The sequence below is a fragment of the Erythrolamprus reginae genome, chromosome 2 (genome assembly GCF_031021105.1).
Source record: "Erythrolamprus reginae isolate rEryReg1 chromosome 2, rEryReg1.hap1, whole genome shotgun sequence".
In the NCBI taxonomy this organism is placed as follows: Eukaryota; Metazoa; Chordata; class Lepidosauria; order Squamata; family Dipsadidae; genus Erythrolamprus; species Erythrolamprus reginae.
In genome coordinates, this window is record NC_091951.1 from 32,757,765 (window position 1) to 32,784,322 (window position 26,558).

At 41.5% G+C, this 26,558-nt stretch overlaps 1 protein-coding gene across 4 annotated transcripts in view; it reads left to right on the top strand.

The window, feature by feature from the left end:
* The first annotated feature begins 202 nt into the window (after positions 1-202).
* Positions 203-26,558, top strand: part of PPT2 (palmitoyl-protein thioesterase 2) — a 77,640-nt gene continuing 51,284 nt past the window's right edge. Inside the window, exons 1-2 of one of the 4 annotated variants that reach the window (XM_070737699.1) lie at positions 203-300; positions 8,547-8,611. The gene's annotated coding sequence lies outside the window, so the exon portion shown is untranslated. Of the gene's footprint in view, positions 301-1,171; positions 1,604-8,546; positions 8,612-26,558 lie in introns of those variants that run through there. The other 3 variants (XM_070737701.1, XM_070737698.1, XM_070737700.1) reach the window with 3 other exon arrangements.

Below are 26,558 nucleotides of genomic sequence, written 5' to 3' on the forward strand. Positions count from 1 at the left end.
TTTTTGCATGCAAGTGCTAATTCACGACCACTTTCCCTGCAAACAGCTTCCAAAGGCAACGTGGAAAGGGGTTAGGCTGGGGTTGTGTGTGTGAAGGCTTAGAGCTTTGGTACCTGCGTTGCCGGGGACTCCTGCGCGGTTGCTAAGGCGTTTGTAGAGGGGACCCCTGCCGGATCTGACGCGCCGGCGCGATAGCACAAAAGGGGAAATAAACAAGAAGGGAGAGCGAAGGAGGGAGTGACATCAGCTGGCGGAAGGCGGCAGGGAAGCGGCTGCCGGCTCCATCCAGGGCAAGAACTGGTGGGTAATAATCGGGGAAATGAATCGGTCGCTTATTATATTACATTATGCCTATCATATACGTATGAGAGATTTAGAGATGAGATTCAGCTTATTATACATACTGTATATACGAGAGGTTTAAGAAGGGACTGGAATTGCTGGATGACCGTATCTTGGACTGAGTCGAATGCAATATTGGACTTTTCCAATCATACAAAGTGCATATTTTCGCCGAAAAGGGTTGATTCCCTCGGTCTCGATCCGGGGAAGTTCTTATTCCTTTTAAATCTTGTGCAGGGCGGGACTTTTCTCTCACCCCCTTCCCTATCCATCCTACTGTTTGTACTAGGGAGAGAAGCTAATGAAATTGCAAAGGCAATTCCTTCCTTCCTTCCTTCCCCTCCCTCCCTCCCTCTTTCTTTCTTTCTTTCTTTCCCTCCCTCCCTTCTTTCTTCCCTCTCTCCCTCTTTCTTCCTTCCTTCCCTCCCTCTTTCTTCCCTCCCTCCCTCTTTCTTTCCTTCCTCCCTCCCTCCTTTCTTCCCTTCCTCCCTCCCTGCCTCCCTCTTTCTTTCTTCCTCCCTCCTTTTTTCTTTCTTTCTTTTTCTTTCTTTCTTTCTTCCCTCCGTCCCTCCGTCCCACCCTTCTTTCTTTCTTTCCTTCCTCCTTCTTTTTTCTTTCCCTCTTTCTTTCTTTCTTTCTCTCTTTCTCTCTCTCTCTTTCTTTCTCTCTTTCTTCCCTCCCTCCCTTCTTTCTTTCTTTCGGGGGGGGGGCAAACGTAAGCCCACACGACTTGCAAAGAGTGGACTCGTAACTGCATACGCGGAGGGAAGCCCTGAAACGAAAGGATCATGGGCCGTGTAGTTTCTTCTCGCGACTAGAGGGCGCCGACAAGGGGCAAAGCGGAAGATTCACGGGTTGACTCTTCTTGCCACCTCATCCAAATCGGAGAAGGGAAAGATTTCACTTGGGGGGCGGAAGAGAAATGAGGCGCAGGAATTGGGCGCCTCCCCCCGGTTTATTTTAAACCGGAGGTCATCGGAGCTCTTTCCCTCGCCTCCAAAAGATGCTGCTGCTGCTGCTGTGCCTTTAAGAGCCGGGAGGCAGCTCCGGATTGGGAGCTTGTAAAGCGGCTTTGCAAAAAATAAAATCAAAAGAGCCAGGCGGGCGCTGTCTCTCTCTCCGCCGCCCTTGCTGGGTCTTGCACCGGGGCAGTTAAGCAGAGATGGAGGAGCCACTCATCTGGCGGTGACGCGACGTGACGGGAGTCGCCATTCGCCTGGAATTGTTTGGCACGGTTTTGGAGACGCGCGGTCTGGCAAAGGTGATCGCCTGGCGAACGGCAGGCCTTTTCCCCTTCTATTGGGCGGGAAGGAGTGAGGCCTGGGGTCTCTCGGGGGTTTCTAGCTGGGTTTTGGAGAGCGATCGCAATCCGATTTCTGGCCAATCCGCGGTGTGGTCGATTCTTGCATTCGGGCGACGTGGCCTTCAGTAGGATTGTGTGTGTGTGTGTGTGTGTGTGTGTGTGTGTGTGTGTGTTGGGTTCTCACAACCCATCGTGGTCAATAGTGGCTGGCTGGTTAGTAGTCCGTGTGGTACGGTTAAGATTTGTGACCGATTTTTTCCATAACAGGTAGTCCTCGACTTACAAGTTCAACTAGTGACTGCTGGGGGGGGGGGATTTGGGAACGGTTTTCACACTTACCGTGCCCGTGTGTGATTAAAATTCAACTGACTAAGCAATAGCATTTAATAAAAAAAGCCAACACAGTTGTAGGCTCCATTAACATAGGGATAGAATCAAGATCACGTGAAGTGTTGATACCATAAGGCCATACATGGAATACTGCATTCAGTTTTGGTCCCCACCATGTAAAAAGGATGTTGAGACTCTAGAAAGACTCTAGAGAAGAGGAACAAATATGATTAGGGGACTGGAGGCTAAAACATATGAAGAATGGTTGCAGGAACTGGGCATGGCTAGTTTAATGAAAAGAAGGACCAGGGGAGATATGATATCAGTCTTCCAGTATCTCAGAGGTTGCCACCAAGAAGAAGGCGCCAACCTATTCTCCAAAGCACCTGAGGGTAGAACAAGAAGCAATGGGTGGAAACTAAACAAGGAGAGAAGTAATTTATAACTAAGGAGAAATTTCCTGATAGTCAGAACGGTTTATCAGTGGAACAGCTTGCCTCCAGAAGTTGTGAATGCCCCAACACTGGAAGTTTTTAAGCAGATGCTGGATAACCAACCATCTGTCTGAAGTAGTGTAGGGTTTCCTGCCTAAGCAAGGGGTTGGACTAGAAGATCTCCAAGGTCCCTTCTAACTCTGTTGTTGTTGTTATTATTATTATTTATTATTATTTATTATTATTATTATTATTATTATTATTATTATTATTATTATTATTATTGTTAGTAGTAGTAGTAGTAGTAGTAGTAGTAGTAGTAGTAGTAGTATTATGACATATATCTCTTCACAGTGCTTTATAGCCCTCTCTAAGCAGTAAGCCTATTGCCCCCAACAATCTAGGTCCTCATTTTACCGACCTCAGAAGGATGGAAAGCTGAGTCAATTTTGAGCCTGGTGAGATTCGAACTGCAAAACTGCTGGCAGCCGGTGAACAGCAGAAGTAGCTTGCAATAATGCACTCTTACCACTGCACCACCCAGGCTGTTGAATTGAATTGGCAACTGACTTATATTTATGATGGTGGCAGACAGAGTGTCCTGTGGTCATAGGATCCCTTTTTGCAACCTTCAGCAAAATAGATAGGGAAGGCAAATACACTTAACAACTATTGTTACTCATTTAAACAGCTGCAGCGATCTGTTTAACAACTGTGAGGGGGGGAAAGGGCCAAAACTCACTTAACAAATGTCTCACTCAGGGCAGAAATGCTGGGCTTGATTGGGACTGTAAGAAGAGGACTAGCTGTATGGGAAGAAGGCATTGGATGTAAACTGACGGATGACATTTGAGCTTGGGGAGTTATTGAGCCCGCATGACTGGTGTGAGATGCCATGGGTTAAATATATCTGCCCTGAAAAAGTGGGATAATTGTGTCCTTGTAGAGTGTGTTTCAGTTACAGGTAACTGTAGCACTAGCACTACTGTAAGAATTGTTTCCTTTGTAATTAGGCTTAGCTACTGCCGCATTTAACTTTTGGATTTTCCCGTGCCGTGATTCACCCCTTCATTGGTCAGTTTTTCTTGTTCTTTTTCATCTCAGTCCTTCTAAAGGTCATGCTGCCTTAGGAAACAGGAACACTAAAAGGAAGCACCTTTTATATCGCCAAATGGATGTTGGATCCAGTAAATGATTGCCTTATGTTTGCAGGGCAGGATTCCTGGGTTGTGATCTAGTAACTCTTGGTGGGTGGGTGGATTTGAAATTTGGAACCAGGTCAAGAAGTGATTGGGGAAAAGAGGCATTCAGACTGTTCAGGGATCTCGTTTCAAAAACAAGAAGAGTAAACTACAGTTAATCAAAACTGATTAACTGTCAGAACAATTAATCAATGGAACAGCTTGCCTCCAGAAGTTGGGAACGCCCCAACACTGAAAGTTTTTAAGCAGATGTTGGATAACCATCTGTCTGAAGTAGTGTAGGGTTTCCTACCTAAGCAGGGGGTTGGACTAGAAGACTTCCAAGATCCCTTCCAACTCTGCTGTTGTTGTAGTTGTTGTTACTGTAGATTTTAAAAAGTCCCCCATTTGGAGCCCAGAACTTGCATGCATAAGAATAAAAGAGTTGGAAGGGATCTTGGAGGTCTTCTAGTCCAACCCCCTGCTCAGACAGGAAACTCTATATCCATGATGACGAACCTATGGCACTTGTGCCCGAAGTAGCACACGAAGCCATGTTGCCTGGCACATGCGGCATTGCCCATTCCTCTTCTGGGTTTCTGGCGTGTGTGCACACACACCAATCAGCTGGCCTTGCAGCAGTGCCAAAATCTGGAAGAGCTGGTCTTCTGTTTTCCGATGTGAGCATACGTGCCGGCCAGCTGATCTGCGCATCTGCATACAATGGCAGTAACCGGAAGACTTGCTGACCGGCGCGCGCATGGAACCTGGAAGAGCCGGGGTGGCACAGCAGGTAGAGTGCTGTACTGCAGGCCACTGAAGCTGACTGTAGATCTGTAGGTCAGCGGTTCAAATCTGATCTCTGGCTCAAGGTTGACTCAGCCTTCCATCCTTCTGAGGTGGGTAAAATGAGGACCCGGATTGTGGGGGCAATAGGTTGGTTCTGTTAAAAAGTGCTATTGCTAATGTGTTGTAAGCCGCCCTGAGTCTAAGGAGAAGGGCGGCATAAAAATCGACTGAATAAATAAAATAAATAAATAAATAAAATAAGTACATTTTCTGGTGTGTGCATGCCCCCTGGGTAGCCCCTCTTCCTGGTTATGGTCCAGACAAGCATGTGCATGAGCACAAAGTGCTCCACTTATGGCATTTGGTGCCGAAAAGGTTCACCGTCACCGCTTGATATCATTTCAGAGAAATGGTTATCTAATCTCTTCTTAAAAACTTCCAGTGTTGGAGCATTCACAACATCTGAAGGCAAGTTGTTCCACTGATTAATTGTTCTGTCAGGAATTTTCTCCTTAGTTCTAAGTTGCTTCTCTCCTTGTTTAGTTTCCACCCATTGCTTCTTGTTCTACCCTCAAGGTGCTTTGGAGAATAAGTTGACTCCTTCTTCTTTGTGGCAACCTCTGAGATATTGGGGCACTGCTATCATGTCTCCCCTGGCCCTTCTTTTCATTAAACTAGACATACCCAGTTCCTGCAACCATTCTTTAATTTAATTTAATTTATTAGATTTGTATGAAATCCCTCTCTGAAGTCCAAAGACTTTATATGCAAAGTATTAAGGGGAGAAATCATTCTCATCATTGCTATCATCCATTTCCTCCCACTGTATGACTGTAACTTGTTTGCTTGTATCCTTAAGATTTTTTTATGTATTGAGTGTTTCCTCGTTGCTTATTTGACTCCTGTGACAATCATTAAGTGTTGTACCGCATGATTCTTGACAAGTGTATATTTTCTTTTACGTACATTGAGGGCATCTGCACCAAAGACAAATTCCATGTGTGTGCAATCACACTTGGCCAACGAAGAATTCTATTCTATTCTATTCTATTCTATTCTATTCTATATTGTGTGCCTACGTAGAATAGTTCATAGGCCTTGCTTTTAGCCTGTGTGAAGCTAATTAGTATGCTAACAAATTATGATTTAGCACAGTGGTTCTCAAACTGTGGTGATTTGTCAAGGGGTGGTGGTGTCTGTGAAAGCTTGAAAAAATGGTATAATTTAAATCTTGAGTTAAGCCTCAGTGGGTCCTGGCCATGGCTCATGGTCCAAAAAAAGCTATTTAAAGGGAATCCGTGGTGATTTAGCATATTGTACATAAGCAGTAGTGACTAATTTAGTAGAGTTGGTCTTCGACTTAGGGCCTCAATGGAGCCTAACATTTCTGTTGCTAAGCGAGACATTTGTTAAGTACGTTTTGCCTCATTTTATAAACTTCCTTGGCACCATTGTTAAATAAATCACTGCAATTGTTCAACTGGTAACATGGTTGTTAAGTGAATCTGGCTTCCACATTGATTTTGATGGTCAGAAGATTACAAAAGTGGATCCACAGCACCCCAGGACACCTCAACCCTCATAAGGGATAGAATCAATATCATGTGAAGTGTTGATACCACTTTATAAGGCCTTGGTAAGGCCACACTTGGAATACTGCATTCAGTTTTGGTCACCACAGTACAAAAAGGATGCTGAGACTCTAAAAAGAGTGCAGAGAAGAGCGACAAAGATGATTAGGGGACTGGAGGCTAAAACATATGAAGAAGGGTTGCAGGAACTGAGCATGGCTAGTCTAATGAAAAGAAGGACCAAGGGGAGACACGATAGCAGTGTTCCAGTATCTCAGGGGTTGCCACAAAGAAGAAAGAGTCAACTTATTATCCAAAGCACCTGAGGGTGGAACAAGAAGTAATGGATGGAAACTAAAGAAGAAGAGAAGCAACTTAGAACTAAGGAAAAAATTTCCTGACAGTTAGAACAATTAACCAGTGGAACAGCTTGCCTCCAGAAGTTGTGAATACTCCAACACTAGATGTTGGATAACCATTTGTTTGAAGTAGTTTAGGTTTCCTGCCTAAGTAGAGAGTTGGACTAGAAGACCTCCAAGGTCTCTTCCAACTCTGTTGTTGTTTTGTTGTTGTTGTTGTTGTTGTTGTTGTTATTATTATTATTATTATTATTATTATTATTATTATTATTATAAATATGAATCAGTTGCCAAGCATCTAAATTGTGATCACATGACCATGTGGCTACTGCAACAGTTTGTAAGTGTGAAGAACGGTCATAAGACACTTTTTCACTGCCACGGAAACTTGGAACCGTCACTAAATGAAACACTTGTAAGTCGAGCACGATCTGTATATCATAGCATAGCCTGTGTACTTTGCATATATGCAACTTGGCTTAGTTCATTCTTCATACTTCATAATGTGGGGTTTGGTTTTGTTACATTGTGTGCACCGAATCATAACGTTTATGAACCAGGGTTCCTAGCTTCCAACAAAATAGGAACTTTTCTATTCTTACAGATGTATCGGAGAGAATGCTGTAAGGTTAAAAAATAGGGAAGCATACTTAGAAACATAGAAGACTGACGGCAGAAAAAGACCTCATGGTCCATCTAGTCTGCCCTTATACTATTTTCTGTACTTTATCTTACAATGGATATATGTTTATCCCAGGCATGTTTAAACTCAGTTACTGTGGATTTACCAACCATGTCTGCTGGAAGTTTATTCCAAGGATCTACTACTCTTTCAGTAAAATAATATTTTCTTATGTTGCTTTTGATCTTTCCCCCAACTAACCTCAGATTGTGTCCCTTTGTTCTTGTGTTCACTTTCCTAATAAAAACACTTCCCTTGAACAGTAGTTGCATAACTACTGGTAGATTTAGCTGTATTTGTGTTTCCTTTTTATCTGATGCCTTTTATTTGCTTAATATTCTTTAATCTTTTTGTGCAGTTCACATAACATTGCTAATGCTGAAAGAGTACAGTAGGATGGATGTGTACCGATGATTAAAAATGGGTATTTTTGAGCCCATGCTCACCTCAGTGGCTTATTTTATTTATTTATTTATCTATTTATCTATTTATCTATTTATCTATCTATCTATCTATCTATCTATCTATCTATCTATCTATCTATCTATCTATTTATTAGATTTGTATGCCGCCCCTTTCCGTAGACTCGGGGCGGCTCACAACATAATAAAACAATTCATAACAAATCTAATAATTTACAATTTAAAATTTAAAGTAGTTAAGAAAACCCCATTTTTAAGCAGACATACCTACAAACATACCATACATAAATTATATAGGCCCGAGGGAGATATCTCAATTCCCCCATGCCTGATGACAAAGGTGGGTTTTGAGGAGTTTACGAAAGGCAAGGAGGGTAGGGGCAGTTCTAATCTCTGGGGCAAGCTGGTTCCAGAGAGTCGGGGCCGCCACAGAGAAGGCTCTTCCCCTGGGGCCGGCCAACTGACATTGTTTAGTTGACGGGACCCGGAGAAGGCCGACTCTGTTGGACCTAATCGGTCGCTGGGATTCGTGCAGCAGAAGGCGGTCTCGGAGATATTCCGGTCCGATGCCATGAAGGGCTTTATAGGTCATAACTAACACTTTGAATTGTGACTGGAAATTGATCGGCAACCAATGCAGTCTGCGGAGTGTTGGTGTTACATGGGCATTTTTGGGAAAGCCCATGACTGCTCTCGCAGCTGCATTCTGCACGATCTGAAGTTTCCAAACACTTTTCAAAGGTAGCCCCATGTAGAGAGCGTTACAGTATTCAGAACTAAAAATTCAGTTTTTTTTAAAAAAATCCCCAAATCCATCTTATTATTATTTCTATAACTGGAAAGAGTAACTATGTCTAAGTTTAATTCAACCATGTTTATAAGTTTGATACACAAAGCCACAATCGAACCTCATGGGCTGGATTCTTACAAACTGTGTTTTGGCTGATTTTTTCTTCAGCATGGCATGTGAAATAACCAGCAAGAAAAGTCACATCATGATTGATTGCATCATTTGGCAATCAGAAATCATTGTTGATCTTACTACAAGTCAGCCAGATCAAACACTAGATCTCAGAATAAATTTTCTCCAACTGTGTCTAAAGATAATTTTTCTGAATCTTTACCTTTTACAGAGAGTCTTCAAGTTATGACCACAATTGAGCCCAAAATTTATGCTGCTAAGCGAGAAATTTGTTAGGTAAGTTTCGCCCCATTTGATGCCTTTTCTTCTTTGCCATCTTTGTTAAGTGGCACTTGTTAAATTAGTAACACGGTTTGTGAAATGAAAACGGTTTCCCCGTTGACTTTGCTTGTCAAAAGGCTGGTGAGACCACATTTGGAATACTCTGTTCAGTTCTGGAGACCTCACTTACAAAAAGATATTGATAAAATTGAATGGGTCCAAAGATGGGCTACAAAAATGGTGGAAGGTCTTAAGCATAAAACTTATCAGGAAAGACTTAATGAACTCAATCTGTATAGTCTGGAGGACAGAAGGAAAAGGGGGGACATGATCGAAACATTTAAATATGTTAAAGGGTTAAATAAGGTTCAGGAGGGAAGTGTTTTTAATAGGAAAGTGAACACAAGAACAAGGGGTCACAATCTGAGGTTAGTTGGGGGAAAGATCAGAAGCAAGGTAAGAAAACATTATTTTACTATAAGAGTAGTAAATGCTTGGAACAAACTTCTAGCAGATGCGGTTGGTACATCCACAGTAACTGAATTTAAACATGCCTGGGATAAACATATATCCATCCTAAGATAAAATACAGGAAATAGTAAAAGGGCAGACTAGATGGACTATGGGGTCTTTTTCTGCTGTCAATCTTCTATGTTTCTAGGTTGAGTGTAGTTTCACCCACTTTATATGTATGTCTTTGGTTTTTCTTACCTAGGTGTAGGCAGTGAAGGGCTGCCAAGATTTTTACTACCACACTCTGACCATGCCTTGCAATTTTCAGTGCATATTGGGTGCTCTGGGGTGGAATTCCATTTTCGCTATCCCACTCCATCCCGTCCCCTGGTCTGGACAGCAGCACAGCCCCTGGGTGTTGGATTATACTTTTCTCTGCATTGAATTTCATTTTATTTGTTCTGGCGTAGTGTACAAGTCTGTCAAGATCCATCTGGATCCTGAGCCTGTCCTCTGGGGCATTGGTTACTCCCACCAGCATGGTATTATCTGCAAATTTGGTTAGTTCCCCTTCTAATCCCTCATTTAGGCCATTAAAGATATTAAACAGCACTGGGCCTAGAATGGATTGGGTGGCCATTTGTCTGAAAGGGTGTAGGACTCCTGCTTTAGGGGTTTGGACTAGATTACCTAAAACAGTGATGGTGGACCTATGGCAAGGGTGCCACAGGTGGCACGCATAGCCATAATAATAATAATAATAATAATAATAATAATAATAATAATAATAATAATAATAATTTCTTAGATTTGTATGCCGCCCCTCTCCGAGGACTCGGGGCGGCTCACAACAATGATAAAAACGATATTATAGCGAAGCAAATCTAATATTAAAAAAGAAGCATATATTTAAAAACCAAACAACACATACATACCAAACATAAAATATAAAGAGCCTGGGGGAAAGGTGTAGATGGGTCTTGAGTAGTTTACGAAAGACAAGGAGGGTGGGGGCAGTTCTAATATTGGCTGGCATGCGAGCAGCTCCAACGTTCATGTGTGTGCCAGCCAATTGATTTTTGGTTCACACAGAGGCTCTGGGAGGGCATTTCTGGCTTTCAGAGAGCCTCCAGGGGGATGGGGAGGGCGCTTTTACTCTTCCCCAGCTCCAGGGAAGCCTACTGGGCCCACCAGAAGTTGGGAAACATTTCTGGCCTGCAGAGGGCCTCCATGGGATGGGGGAAGCTGTTTTCACTCTCCCCAGGCATTGATTGATTGATTGATTCATTCATTCATTCATTCATTCATTTATTAGATATCTCCATAGACTCGGGGCGGCTCACAACAACAATAAAACAATTCATGACAAATCTAATAATTTAAAAACATTTTTAAAAACTCCGTTATTAAGCAGACATACACACAGACATACCATACATAAATTGTATAGGCCCAGGGGAGATATTTCAAATCCCCCATGCCTGGCAGCAAAGGTGGGTTTTAAGGAGCTTACGAAAGGCAAGGAGGGTGGGGGCAGTTCTAATCTCTGGGGGGAACTGGTTCCAGAGAGTCAGGGCCACCACAGAGAAGGCTCTTCCCCTGGGACCCGCCAAACGACATTGTTTAGTCGACGGGATCCGGAGAAGGCAGAAGGCAGTCACGGAGATATTCTGATCCGGTGCCATGAAGGGCTTTATAGGTCATAACCAACACTTTGAATTGTGCCCGGAAACTGATCGGCAACCAATGCAGACTGCGGAGTGTTGGTGTAACATGGGCATACCTGGGGAAGCCCATGATTGCTCTCGTAGCTGCATTCTGCACGATCTGAAGTTTCCGAACATTTTTCAAAGGTAGCCCCATGTAGAGAACATTACAGTAGTAGAATCTCGAGGTGATGAGAGCGTGAGTGACTGTGAGCAGTGAATTATTGTTTTGGGCACTCGCAGATGTGCGATAACACGCACCCACTCTCTTTTGGCACCCGAGGAAAAAAAGGTTCGCCATCATTGACCTACAAGATTCCTTCCAGATCTAGTAATCTATCTATCTATGGTAGTTCGCGGACTACCTGTATTTTTATTTTTTTTTAAAAATCCATATATTAGGAGAGGAAAATTTATGATGGAGTTGAATAGAAGCTTCTTTAGCCAAGCCTACATAAACAATTCCCAGTGGCACTCCTAGTTTTAGCTGTATCACCTTGGACTTTTGTACTTTTCCTGGACAAATGAAAATAACAAGCTACATATATTTTAGATATTGCTGTGCTGCATTGGCTTTCAGTGCCATCACTTAGCTCTATCCCTTTGGGGCCTTTAATCTTCCTGCAGTTTCTGGCTATGCATCTTCCTTTCCACTTAAAAAAAAGTACCATAACGTTTTGCAACCAGCCAGCTATAGGCCTTGTGTTAAAAGCTAAATGCTATGGCTAGGATTTGTCATCCTCGACTTATGACCACAATTGAGCCCCAAGATTTCTGTTGCTAAGTGAGACAGGTAAATGTGTTCTGCCCTGTTTTAAGATCTTTCTTGCCACACTCATTAAGTGAATCACTGTAATTGTGAAGTTGATAATGGATCATTTTTTGTCAAGTGGACCAGATGAAATTCAAGCCTTATTTGAAAAGAAATCATCACAAAAACAACATATATGATAGTAAAACATGTGCTTTTTCTAATGAAATAAACATGAAGATGATTGAAGGTGAGAAAAAAGAGAGTGATAGAAAAAAACATGTTATTTTTAATGAAGATGATTGAAGACGATGAAACAGAGCTCTCTGTTTCTCACGTTAAATCATCTTCATTTTATTACATTAGAAAGAGCACGGTTTTTTCCTACCATATATGTTGCTTTTGTGATGGTTTCTCTTCAAATAAGGCTGCAAAAATCAGTCAAGTGAAAAAAAAATGTGCCTCTTTTTCTGTAAACCTTCAATTATCATAGTGGTTATTAACCTTTCTAATGCTGCGACCCCTTAATACAGTTCCTCAGGTTGTGGTGACCCCCAGCCATAAGTCTAGTGCCAGTTCTCTCAACAGAGCTTTAAGATGATTGGCAAGAAGGTCAGAGGGACACCTCCACTGTAAATGCCTGATTGGTCGGGTCAGATTGAAAAAAATATGTTCCAAGGTGCCAGAATGTTTTTTCCCATGGTCTTAGGCGACCCCTATGAAACGGTCATTTGACCCCTCAAAAGGATCCCGGCCCCCAGGTTGAGAACCACTGAATTAGAGCGAAACAGAGCATAATAGGGCAACAATTTTTGAACCAAGGTAGCCCAGGTGGACAAATTGGCATGCAAAATTTAGGGCGATGACTCCTGTGGGATTTAAATTTGTGGCTGCTTCAGTGTTGTTATGCCACTGTGCTGCCACCCAGAGGTTCAGTGGACTGCTGCCCTAGTCCTATGGATAACGTAGTTTCTCCTTCACCAATGCAGTTCTAGCCTGGATTAACAAAAGGATAGAATCAAGATTGCATGAGGTTATAGTATCCCTTTATAATGCCTTAGTAAGACCACACTTGGAATGTGGCATCTAGTTTCAATTACAGTGTTCCCTCGATTTTCACGGGTTCGAACTTCACGAATAGCCTATACCACGGTTATTCAAAAAATATTAATTAAAAAATACTTTGCAGGTTTTTTTCTATACCACAGTTTTTCCTGCCCAATGACATCATACGTCATCGCCAAACATCATACGTCATTGCAAATACTGTAAATAACAAAAAAAATTATTATTGTTAATAAATAATTATGTTTATAAATATCAGGATCACTAAATGTCTTATTCAACGGTGAGTACCAGTAATAATGATGAGTAAATGGTTGTTAAGGGAATGGGAAATGGCAATTTAGGGGTTTAAAGTGTTAAGGGATGGCTTGTGATACTGTCCATAGCCAAAAATGGTGTATCTACTTCCGCATCTCTACTTCGCGGAAATTCGACTTTCGCGGGCGATCTCGGAATGCATCTCCGTCGAAATCGAGGGAACACTGTACCATGATATCAAAAAGATGTTGAGACTCAGGAGAGAGTGTAGAAAAGAGCAACAAAGATGATTAAGGACTGAAAGCTAAAACATATGGAGAATGGTTGCAGGAATTGGTTATGTCTAGACCAGCAATGGCGAACCAATGACACACATGCAGATAAATCCAACCCACCCACCCATCGTATAGGGTTTCCTGCCTAGGGGGGTTGGACTAGAAGACCTCCAAGGTCCCTTCCAACTCTGCTATTCTGTTACCAAATATAAAAAAAAACCCCAATTCCATATAACCATCAGCAGTTGGATAGATAGATCAATCGTGCTATTGGCTACCAGAGGATCGTCAGCTGTGGTCAAGCCAGAAAGATTTTACTCCTATTTCTACAGCTTTTTACACTGTGTCATTCTTTTTTTCCTGCTTAGGTATGGAAATGTTTCTGAAATGATGTCTCAGTAGGTCATGGGTTGTCTTGTACATTTTAAAATACAATGGTACCTCTAGCTAAGAACGCCTCTACTTACGAACTTTTCTAGATAAGAACTGGGTGTTCAAGATTTTTTTGCCTCTTAAGAACCATTTTCTTTTTCTTTCTTTAAAAAAAATATATTTATTAATTTTCATTAAAAAGTCAAACAGGACAGACATACATTTAACATATATTTGGGGCTACAATTGGCTTGGCATTGAGGCTGATGAATAAGATAGGAGACGCGGTTTGATTGCCTGGTGAAAAGGGTAGGTACGTTTTCCTTGACTGATGATAATTTGAACCATTTATATGGTGTTGCATTCAAATATGTGTGTGCTTTTTTATACCTATATTATATAGGTGTCAAACCTGTGACAGGTAAAGATATACAGGTGCTTAAAACAGGACCTTCTTCACCGATTGCTTTGAAATTTTGGCACAATGTTGCATTTGAATATGTGTGTGTTTTTATATGTGGTTATGATGAATGTGAATATCTGAGTTTAAATACCTCTGGGGTTTTAGTATTAGTTTTATATTTGGATTTCCCTTTATTGTATCTTGCATTTTATTCCTATTTTTGTAAGCTGTCCTGAGTCTACAGAGAAAGGCAGCAAAGAAATCCAAACAAATAAAAATAAATAAATACCTATTATTATTTTGATGTCATACCTGTGACAGGTAAAAACAGAAGCAATGAAGCTGTCTGGTGAATTCTTTCATTTCCCATACATGAACGAAGGACCTGTTGTGCTAATTAGATTGATTTTGGCAGCAATTTGATTTCCAAATGGCACAGCCTTGGCTCTTGCGTCATCCAGAATAGCTGTGACATTGCTACCAGGTGGAAGAACTTCTCATTCCGCTTTGAAATTGCCATTCAATATGCAACATGCAAAGGTCTGGACAGGACCTTTCAAAGGTGAAGATGTCCTCATTCTTCGCATTCCCATGATTCCAACCGATATGCCATTTCAATTACAGAGATTGCAATTCCCAATTCGATTGCCGCTTGCAATCACCATCAACAAAGCTTAAGGCCAACCTTCAGAATTGTGCGGTTTAGATCTACACACGGATTGCTTCTCACATGGACAATTATATGTTGAATGTTCTAGAGTTGGCAAACTAGACGAACCAGACTGAGCCACAGCAACGTGTGGCTGGGTACAGCTAGTACCAAATAAATTATTTATATCAATCTCATTGGATCCCATTGAAGGAATCTACAAGGCTTCCTCTCTCTGTGGTCTCCCTGGCCTACTTCACAATTGGTTTCATCATGGCTTAGGATTTGTTTTGTTGTGACCTAGTGTTTGAGTGAAACAGCCATCACAATTCGGGAAGATATTTAATTTAGGCTTATTTATAGCAACTCATTCCTATTGCAGTTACTAATTCCTATTTAAGAGTCCCAAACTTGTGGAATAGCTAAGCCGTAACCAAGCAGGGGAAGGAATGGCTCATCTTTGCATCCTGTGACATCAAAATGTTTGACTGTTTAATACAAAAAGGTTGGAAAAGATTTCAGAGATTAGGATAATGGTTATAATAATAGCTGTGATTGTGCACCTTTAGGGTGGAGTGTGTTTCTTTGTGTATTTATTTATCTATATATCAATATCTATATATTGAAATTGATATATTTATATAAATTTTTAAAAATCCAACCCAAAAAAATCTAGTAGCCAAACCAGTATATAAAGATTAACACTGAACAGTGTGTCTTTTAAACAATGCTCTGTGGTGCAACAGAGTCCATGGAAATTCTGTAATTAAAATATTAACCTAAGAATAAGATAATAATAGGGTGGGATACCTAGGTCCTCTATTAACTCATTAGCCCAGTGTCTCCCAATTTCAGCAGCTTTCAGATGTGAAGACTTCAACTCCCAGATTTCTGGGAGTCAGTGCACACATCTTAAAGGTTGTTAAAATTGCACTACTGCAGCGCTCTCTACATGGGGCTACCTTTGAAGAGTGTTTGGAAACTTCAGATCGTGCAGAACGCGGCCACAAAAGCCATCGTGGGGCTTCCAAGATCTGCCCACGTTTCACCAACACTCCGCGGCCTGCACTGGCTGCCGATCAGTTTCCGGTCACAATTCAAAGTGTTGGTTATGACCTATAAAGCCCTACATGGCATCGAACCAGAATATCTCCGAGACCACCTCCTGCCGCACGAATCCCAGTGGCCGATTAGGTCCCACAGAGTTGGCCTTCTCCAGGTCCCGTCGACCAAACAATGTCGGCTGGTGGGACCCAGGGGAAGAGCCTTCTCTGTGGCGGCCCCGGCCCTATGGAATCAACTCCCTCCAGAGATTCGAATAGCCCCCATGCTCCTTGCCTTCCGTAAAATGCTTAAGACCCACTTTTGTCGCCAGGTGTGGGGATAATTACCATCTTTCCCCCTTTTTATTATATTTTTGGCCTTACTGCATGATAGATTAGGTTGAATGTGTGTGACTGCATAGCTAGGGGTTTTATTATGTTATTAATGTCTTTTAAATGGATCTAATTTTTTATTGTTAGATTTGTAATGTATTGTATTACGGCTATGCTGTGAGCCGCCCCGAGTCTTCGGAGAGGGGTGGCATACAAATCTAATAAACTATAACTAGTCAAACAAGCCCTTTTTAAAGGCCATTAGGTGCAAGGAAGAAGGAAGGTGATTCCCTGAGTCTTCAGCCTAGTAGTTCCTGGTAGGCCCCCCGCCCCCCAAAAAATCCCTGAACACCCCAAAGTGTTCTGGAGCAAGAAACATAAGGAGCAAATGGGATTGTAATGAGAAATAAGGACAGACAGATACAAGTGCGACCAGAATGGTCACATGTAGTTTATATTAAGTCTTGGCTCAAAAACACCTGTCAAGAAACTTGCTCAATAAGACATGTAACAGTTGTGTAGGTCCAGGACAGTCACAATTGACCTGTTTTGATTTATAATCAATGGATGGAGAGAAGTAGTAAGAACTGACAGGGGAACTATTGCAGTAACCAATATGTGAAACCATCAGATTATTTATCAATGAAAACACAGTGTCCTGCACCAGAAGCCCTCTAGATGTATTCCTATCCCTGCCTACTACACAGGGGTGCGTTCTTCTTTTCTTCACTGCCACCAAGTTACTCTTGGTTCTATAGAACCGGTCCAAACTGGGAGGAACTGACCTCTACACTTTTTCAGTGCCATTGTATATTTGAACAATCAGTGAATGAGTAAATTGAATAGTCAGTTGTAATCCACTGTTGTCATTGGTTGTTTTATATAATTCCAATTGAAATGATCAACGTGATGCCTTTCAAATATTTTTGTTCCCATCCATTAAATACAGCCAGGGAGCACCAATGAGGAGAACAAAATATTTCTCCTTAATGGGGACAATCATTAAGTGTTTTTACCTTATGATTCTTGACAGATGTATACTGTATTTTCTTTTATGTACACTGAGAGCATGTGCACCAAAGACAAATTCCTTAGGTGTCCAAACACACTTGGACAATGAAGAATTCTATTCTATTCCATTCCATTCCTGAAGGTCCTCAGGTTTTTATTAATGGAAGAAACTCACGATCCTTTCTCTGCATTGCTACAAAATCTTCTGCCTGCCTTATAAAGAAACACATTTTAAACAGACTTATTTGTAGGTGAAAAGGTTTGTGGATTGTAACCTCAGTTCTGGCTTTTAAAATCAGTAACTAATGTTGCTATCTGTAGGAATACAAAGAGATCAGAGAGTAGGTATGCAAAAGTGTATATATGACAAAGGCTTTATTTACTGGCCCTCAGACAATGAAAGTCTTTCCCCAAATTTATCTGTTGCAATAAATCATGGTTTATTTGATGTGGTGGAACAAGCTATAAATTCCGTTTCACAATCCATAATGCCTGGATTTATCTCAAGCCAAAGCAACAGCCTTTTGATTGACATTTGGTTTCTTTCTTTCTTGTATAATGATATGTTACATTTATGAAGGCCAAAAGATCTGACCAGCAAAGCCTATCTAAGAGGCCAAGCCTAAGATAAAACAATTGATAGATATTATGTAAAACATTTGAAAACTAAAATGTATTAAGGGATTAGCTAAGGGATTAATTTTGTAGCCATAGCTAAGAAGTTGGCTGTGGCCACTTGCAACTTTGAAATTTTTAACCTGATAGTAACATTTTAACATTTTCAGAAATATCTCTCTTGGTGTTCTTCAGGATTGTAAACATTAGATGCTTATTTTAAAAGGATCTAAGCCAGTGGTTCTCAACCTTTCTAAGGCCACGACCCCTTAATACAGTTCCTCGTGTTGTGGTGATCCCCAACCATAAGTCTAGCGCCAATTCTCCCAACAGAGCTTTGAGCTGATTGGCAGGAAGGAACACCTGATTGGTAGGATTGTAAAACTATCTTCCAAGATGCCAGAATATAAGCTTTAGTTCCTAATACCAGGAGAAATTTGTCTTTTCCCAGGGTCTCAGGCGACCCCCATAAAATGGTCATTTGACCCCCAAAGGGGTCCCAACCTCAAGGTTGAGAACCACTGATCTAAACAATCTAAAATTTCTTTACCTGAAAATAAGCCCTTTCAAAGTTTCTATATGAGGCGATGCAGAAGATTGCACTGATAAATATTTCAGCTTTCTAGATCTGTTCCAAAGCATTGATTTTTTTTAAAAAAAATTTCTAAGTAATCTTAAAATACATTTTTGCTTGTCCATCTCTGGCTCAGTGCAATTCTGTTTTCAGTACAATTATTTGCTATTAATGTTTGGGCTATAATGCTAAGTTATATGCTTTTTTAGTGGAAGGGAATTGAACAAATTTAGATTTTTGTATTGAATATATACCCATCTATTTTAATAAGCAATTTATTCTAGTGGTTTCTGGCCACACTATAGCATAGAATATCAGGATAAAGTGCGCTTCATAAATAATAGAATGATACTGGAAGTGTTTAGCAATAATGGCAATAAATGTTATGTTCTCTTTGAGTGCATAGCTTACCTTTCCGGAATTTCTTTATCCTGTCTTCTTTTTGCATTTTCCTTCCTTTTAAAAACCCATTTATGATCTGAAACTACTCGGGGATAGGTTTCACACATTCCTGTAAAGCCTGGTTTGCTTTATGATGTGCTTAACCATGGTCCAGACAAGGTCCCCCAGTTCCAAACTTGCAGAATAGATTTAACAGAGGTATAAGATTGTGGGAACAGGGCAAATTTCCCTTTGCCGATGCAACTAACGTTATCCACGAGCCCTCTTCAGGTTTCTCCCACGTGGTATTTTCTGTTATATGGTCATATAACAGAAAATACCGGTCAATGACTACTTCAGCTTCAACCGCAACAACACAAGAGCACGCAACAGATTCAAACTTAATATTAACCGCTCCAAACTTGACTGTAAAAAATATGACTTAAACAATCGAGTTGTCGAAGCGTGGAACTCATTACCGGACTCAATAGTGTCAACCCCTAACCCCCAACATTTCTCCCTTAGATTATCCACGATTGACCTCTCCAGGTTCCTAAGAGGTCAGTGAGGGGCGTACATAAGTGCACTAGTGTGCCTTTCGTCCCCTGTCCAATTGTCTTTCCTTTATCTCATATATCATATATATTTTCTTCCTTTCATATATCTTCTCCTCTATTTTTACATATTATCTTTATATATATTACTTCATGTCTATTCTCTTCCATATGTATTGTGTATTGGACAAATGAATAAATAATATATATATATATATATATATATATATATGTGTGTGTGTGTGTGTGTGTGTGTGTGTGTGTGTGTGTGTGTGTAGGATGTCTTTATTGAGTCCAAGGTTATAATTATTTAATTGATGCAACTTCCCTGTCATCAAAATCCTGTCAGATTGTAGATAGCTTCCATCTCAAGCTTGTTATTGGCTATAGTTACCTAATATACATCTTTCAGCTGTGGCGAGGGGGGCGTTTGCCCAGGTTCGCCTGGTGCACCAGTTATGGCCTTATTTGGACCGGGAGTCACTGCTCACAGTCGCTAATGCCCTCATCACCTTGAGGCTCGACTACTGTAATGCTCTCTACATGGGGCTACCTTTGAAAAATGTTCGGAAACTTCAGATCGTGCAGAATGCAGCTCTGAGAACAATCATGGGCTTCCCTAAGTATGCCCGTGATACACCAACACTCCACAGTCTGCATTGGTTGCCGATCAGTTTTCAGTCACAATTCAAAGTGTTGATTATGACCTATAAAGCCCTTCATGGCATCGGACCAGAATATCTCCAGGACTGCCTTCTGCCGCACGAATCCCAGTGACCAGTTAGGTTCCACAGAGTTGGCCTTCTCCGGGTCCTGTCAACTAAACAATGTCATCTGGCGGGACCCAGGGGAAGAGTCTTCTCTGTGGCGGCCCTGACCCTCTGGAACCAGCTCCCCCCAGAGATCAGAATTGCCCCCCACCTTCCTCGCCTTTCGTACATCAGGCATGGGGGAATTGAGATATTCCTTTCCCCCCAGGCCTATACAATTTATGCATGGTATGTTTGTGTGTATGTTTGATTTTTAATAAGGGTTTTTAGTTATTTTAAATATTAGATTTGTCATATGCTGTTTTATTATTGTTGTTAGCCGCCCCGAGTCCTGCCAGTCAGCGACTACTTCAGCTTCAACCACAACAACACAAGAGCACACAACAGATTTAAACTTAATATTAACTGCTCCAAACTTGACTGTAAAAAATATGACTTCAATAACCGAGTTGTCAAAGCATGGAACTCATTACCGGACTCCATAGAGTCATCCCCAAACCCCAAACAATTTACCCTTGGATTATCCATGGTTGACCTATCCAGATTCCTAAGAGGTCAGTAAGGGGCGAGTACAAGTGCACTAGAGTGCCTTCCATCCCCTGTCCTATTGCTCTCCTATATCTCCTATACCTTTCTTCTATTCCTATATCTCTTCTTCTATTCTTTCATTGATATGTTCTATTCCTATATCTTCTCTTCTCTTCTTTCTTAGATATATTTTACTATGAGTATCTCCTCTATAACTTTCATCATGTATTTTACTATGTGTATACCCACTAAAACCCTCATTGTGTATTGGACAAAATGAATAAATTAAATAAATAAATATATGGTCTCCTACTTGAGCAGGAGGCTGATCTATAAGACCTCTAAGGTACCTTCCAGATCAATTCTGGTAGAAGCTGCTCAGTGTGATATTGAAGTATAGGCATACGGTGTCCACTTTCCCGTAGTATCTCAACTGCTTCCTGTATTATAGAGCCTGTATTCAGGGTTTGGCCTAGTTGACCCCTGTGGCCTTGTCCAGTTGTGCTGTATTTTATTCAGTCCACTTCCCGAATGTTTTACCTGGTGACCTTTAGTTTGGTTAACGTTTGAGCAGGTTGCACCTGATAATCGTGAGTCACTTTTACAGCTCTCTGTCATCGTGGGTTAGTGGAAATTTTGCTTGTCTCAGACACCCTTGTTAAAACTGTTGGCTGTAGCATCGCAGAGCGAGTTAACTTGATGTTGACTCATGAATTGACGCCTCACCTGGGTTCCTCTTCAAAAGCAGGTTTTTAAAAAATGGAAGGAAGGATGAGTAAATGTAGAACACCAGGAATTCCCCGGCAGCTCGCTCCTTCTCTTCCATTTTTTTCTTTTTCTTTTCTTTTCCTGAGTTTTCACACTGCCTGGTGCTGGGTCAGATGCTGGGGCTCAGTTCCCCAATCAGCATGATGAGTAGCTGGATGAGAATTTAAGACAGATTCAGGTTAAATGTTCCAGGTAAAATGTTGCAGGTAGCATCCAAGCTAAATCAGACCAGGTTACCTCCGGGGCCGCCTTCTGCCGCATGAGTCCCAGCAACTGGTTAGGTCCCACAGAGTCGGCCTTCTCCAGGTCACGTCAATTAGACAATGTCATTTGGTGGGACCTAGGGGAAGAGCCTTCTCTGTGGGGGCCCCAGCCCTCTGGAATCAGCTCCCTCCGGAGATTCACACTGCCCCCACCCTCCTCGCTTAAAGACCTATTTATGCTGCCAGGCTTGGGGCCATTAGACCCTAGCCCCCTGGCCGACGAGTATTGTATGATTTGCTGTGTGAATGGCAATGACTGATTTTAAATCTTATTAGAAGATTGACGGCAGAAAAAGACCTCACAGTCCATCTAGTCTGCCCTTATATTATTTCCTGTATATAATGGGGAAAAGGAATCCTCAATCTGAGTATTGTATTGGCAGTTCTGTGTTTGCAAACACTTCAGAAGAGAAGGATTTAGGGGTATTGATTTCTGACAGACTCAAAATGGGTGAGCAGTGTGGTTGGGCGGTAGGAAAAGCAAGTAGGATGCTTGGCTGCATAGCTAGAGGTATAACAAGCAGGAAGAGGGAGATTGTGATCCCTTTATATAGAGCGCTGGTGAGACCACATTTGGAATACTGTGTTCAGTTCTGGAGACCTCACCTACAAAAAGATATGGACAAAATTGAATGGGTCCAAAGACAGGCTACAAGAATGGTGGAAGGTCTTAAGCATAAAATGTATCATGAAAGACTTAATGAACTCAATCTGTATAGTCTGGAGGACAGAAGGAAAAGGGGGGACATGATCGAAACACTTAAATATGTTAAAGGGTTAAATAAGGTTCAGGAGGGAAGTGTTTTTAATAGGAAAGTGAACACAAGAACAAGGGGACACAATCTGAAGTTAGTTGGAGGAAAGATCAAAATCAACGTGAGAAAATATTATTTTACTGAAAGAGTAGTAGATCCTTGGAACAAACTTCCAGCAGACATGGTTGGTAAATCCACAGTAACTGAATTTAAACATGCCTGGGATGAACATATATCCATTGTAAGATAAAATACAGGAAATATTATAAGGGCAGACTAGATGGACCATGAGGTCTTTTTCTGCCATCAGTCTTCTATGTTTCTATGTTTCTTATCTTAGGATGGATCTATGTTTATCCCAGGCATGTTTAAATTCAGTTACTGTGGATTTACCGACCACATCTGCTGGAAGTTTGTTCCAAGCATCTACTACTCTTTCAGTAAAGTAATATTTTCTCACATTACTTCTAATCTTTCCCCCAACTAACCTCAGATTGTGCCCCCTAGAGTTTTTAATTTTTTTTCAGTATATTAATTGGATTTTTATATATGTATATGGTATATTGTTTTTGACATGTTGTAAGCCACCCTGAGTCCTCGGAGATGGGGCAGCATACAAATCCAATTAATAAAATAAAAAAAAATAAAAAATAAATCAGAGTCCAAGTCAAAGTACTTCTCAAAGTTCCAATTTATTGCCGGAGCCATCCTGGCACCTATACTTTGAAACCTAAATCTGAGTTTCCCACCCAGTTGAAAGTTCACATCCCTTGTCCGTCACCCACAAACCTGTCACATTGCCCACTTAGATTGTGCCAGCGTGGCCAGTCCTCCTTCCACTTCCGCCCAGGTGAGTGATCATAGGATGGCCTTGAACCACTCAAAAAAATGCTTTGTGACTGCATGTGTGCCCTCATGAAAATCACCCCTCCCAAGTTCCCATAAACATCAGGCCTTCTATAGATAGTGTGGGAAGCCGTTAATTTATCTCCAACTTCTGCACCAGCTTGACAGAATGATGACCAAACTGAATGATCATGTTGAAACAACCCCGATTTCCCCATGCAACTAGGAGGCCGAGTTGAGAAATACCCATTTAAGAAATACTTTTTTGCAAAACAGGAGGCATTTATGCCACATGCGTGTATGAAGCAGACCAACGGTGTTTCTTGCATCATTCAGTTCTTGCATTAGTTCTTTGAACTCTCTTAAGTAGTTATTTCATGAAGGGAAAAGAGGAGTAGAATTGGCCTGGGCCATTCTGGATTGAATTTATGGAATCCTGATTCTGATAGAGGACAGAACCTTCTACTTTGAGACCGCTACTTTGAGACCGCAAGGAAATATAAATATGCAAAAGGAAAGCAAAGTTGCTTCCTCCCATATTTAGGAATACCAGTCATATGGCTCTTCCCTAGTAAAAGCTGATTTGGAGGCGAGCCTGTAGCACAGAGGTTAATATCCTGCCTTGCAATGCAGCATGCTACAGGTTCAAATCCCAGTAAGGGTAGGTCTAGCTGACGAGACCATAACAAGGTCGAAATAGATCTATACTAGGCTCCCTTCCTTTTCACTTATCAGCAAAAATATGTAACATATATTTTTATTTATTTATTTGGATTTCTAGTCTGCCCTTCTCCAGCAGACTCAGGGTGGCTTATAAAATAATATCAGCACAAAATACAAAATATTTGAAACACAAGCATAAAATGTCTTAAAACCGTAGACATTAAAACTATTTCAAGCAAGTTCATCCTAGTCACAATCATACTATCAGCTGGAGCTGGGTGTCAATGCTCAATGGCCCCAGTCTTGCTGGCAAAGGTGTGTTTTGAAAACCTTTTGAAAGGCCAGGAGGGTAAGGGCAGTGCAAATCTCTGGGGGGAGTTGATTCCAAAGGACCGGAGCTGCTACAGAGAAGGCCCTTCCTCTAGGCCCCGACAGTCGACATTGCTTGGCTGATGGGACCTGGAGGATTAAATAAGGTTCAGGAGGGAAGTGTTTTTAATAGGAAAGTGAAGACAAGAACAAGGGAGCGCAATCTGAGGTTAGTTGGGGAAAATATCAGAAGCAACGTGAGAAAATATTATTTTACTGAAAGAGTAGTAGATGTTTGGAATAAACTTCTAGCAGACGTGGTTGATAAATCCACAGTAACTGAATTTAAACATGACTGGGATAAACATATATCCATCCTAAGATAAAACACAGGAAATAGTGTAAGGGCAGACTAGATGGACCATGAGGTCTTTTTCTGCTGTCAATCTTCTATGTTTCTATCAGGTTTGCAAGTTAAGAAATTTCCTTTTATATTTTTTACCATAAAAGCAGTACAAATAAAGTCCCCTTCAAATTGAGTTCAGCTCCTGGTAGCTGCCTGGACATATTTATGCAACTTTTTTTTTGTTGGCAAGAATACAGAAATGCTGCCACCTGTTGAGTCAGTTAGCAAACAGAGATATCTAAAGAGCTTCAGGATGGAAAAATTCCAATTCAAACTACTGTATCTTGTTCCAACCTCAACTATTCTGACATGCCAGATATGTTTCCAACATCTTGGACTTGGAATCAAGGGAAGTTTGGAAACCACAGAAATGGAACCTTAAAATTTTTCGTACATCCTACCTTCTTTGAACCTTGAGTCATAAAACAAGGGCCTGATTATCCTGTCCTTCAAGATGTGTCTTTCACTATTCAGAATAGAATAGAATAACAGTTGCAAGGGGCCTTGAAGGTCATCTAATCCCAAGCGGGAGAACCTATACCAATGATGGCTAATGATGGTGGGACCCAGGAGAAGAGCCTTCTCTGTGGCGGCCCCGACCCTCTGGAACCAGCTCCCCCCGGAGATCAGAACTGCCCCCACCCTCCTTGCCTTTCGTAAAGTTCTTAAGACCCATCTCTGCCGTCAGGCATGGGGGAACTGAGACATTTCCCCCGGGCCTATACAGTTTATACATGGTATGTTTGTGTGTATGTTTGCTTTTAATAATGGGTTTTTTAGTGTTTTAGTGTTTTTTAAATTATTAGATTTGTTCTTACATTGTCTTTGTTATTGTTGTGAGCTGCCCCGAGTCTACGGAGAGGGGCGGCATACAAATCTAATAAATAATAATAAATAATAATAATTATAACCCTTTTTTCCTGGGGTGCCGAAAGAGCGTGCATATACACTATCGTGCATGCACACACACCCATAATTCAATGCCTGGGTAGGACGAAAACAGCTTCCCCTGCCCCCAAGAGGCCCTCTGGAGGCTGGAAACTGCGTGTTTTCCAACTTCTGGTGGGTCCAGTAGGTTCGTGTTTCGCCCTCCCCAGGCTCCAAAGGCTTCCCTGGAGCTGGGGGAGGGTAAAAATGCCCTCCCCCATCCCCCTGGAGGCTCTCTGGAAGCCAAAAATGCCCTCCCAGAGCCTCTGTGTGAGCCCAGAATCAACTGGTCAGCACACACAGGCACATTGGAGCTAAGCTAGGGCAATGGCTCATGTGCCAGCAGATATGTCTCCAGATGCCACCTGTGGCACCCGTGCCATAGGTTCACCATCACTGACCTATACCTTTTCTGAAAGGTAGCTGTCCAGCCCCTTCTTGAAAGCTTCCGGTGATGAAGCTCCCACATCTCCTACCCTCAAAACGTCGCTACAGAGCACTGCACACCAAGACAACTAGACACAAGAACAGTTTTTTCCCAAACGCCATCACTCTACTAAACAAATAATTCCCTCAACACTGTCAGACTTTCTACTAAATCTGCACTTCTATTCGACTAGTTTTTCTCATCATTCCTATCACCCATTTCCTCCCATGTTGACTGTATTACTGTAACTTGTTGCGTATATCCTAAGATTTTTATTAATATTGCTTCTTCATTGCTTATTTGACCCCTATGACAATCATTAAGTGTTGTACCACATGATTCTTGACAAATGTATATTTTATTTTATGTACGCTGAGAGCATATGCACCAAGACAAATTCCTTGTGTGTCCAATCACACTTGGCCAATAAAAATTCTATTCTATTCTATTCTATTCTAATCTACTCCATTCCATTCCATTCTATTCTATTCTGAAGGCAAATCTATTCCATTGGTTGATTGTTTCACATTTCCAGGTTGGATCTCTCCTTGTTCAGCCTCCATCCATTATTCCTTGTCTGGCCTTCAGGTGCCTTGGAAAATAGCTTGGCCCCTTCTGCTCTGTGACAGCCCCTCAAATATTTGAAGACTGCTATCACGTCTCCCCTGGTCCTTCTCTTCACTAAACTAGCCATGCCCAGGTCCTGTAACCGTTCTTCACACGTTTTAGCCTCTAGTCCCCTAATAATCTTTGTTGATCTTCTCTGCACTCCTTCTAGACTCTAGTCTCAGCATCTTTCGAGTTGCTATTCTCGGATGCTATTTTGAACACGGACACCCTGTGAGGTAGATTTGGCT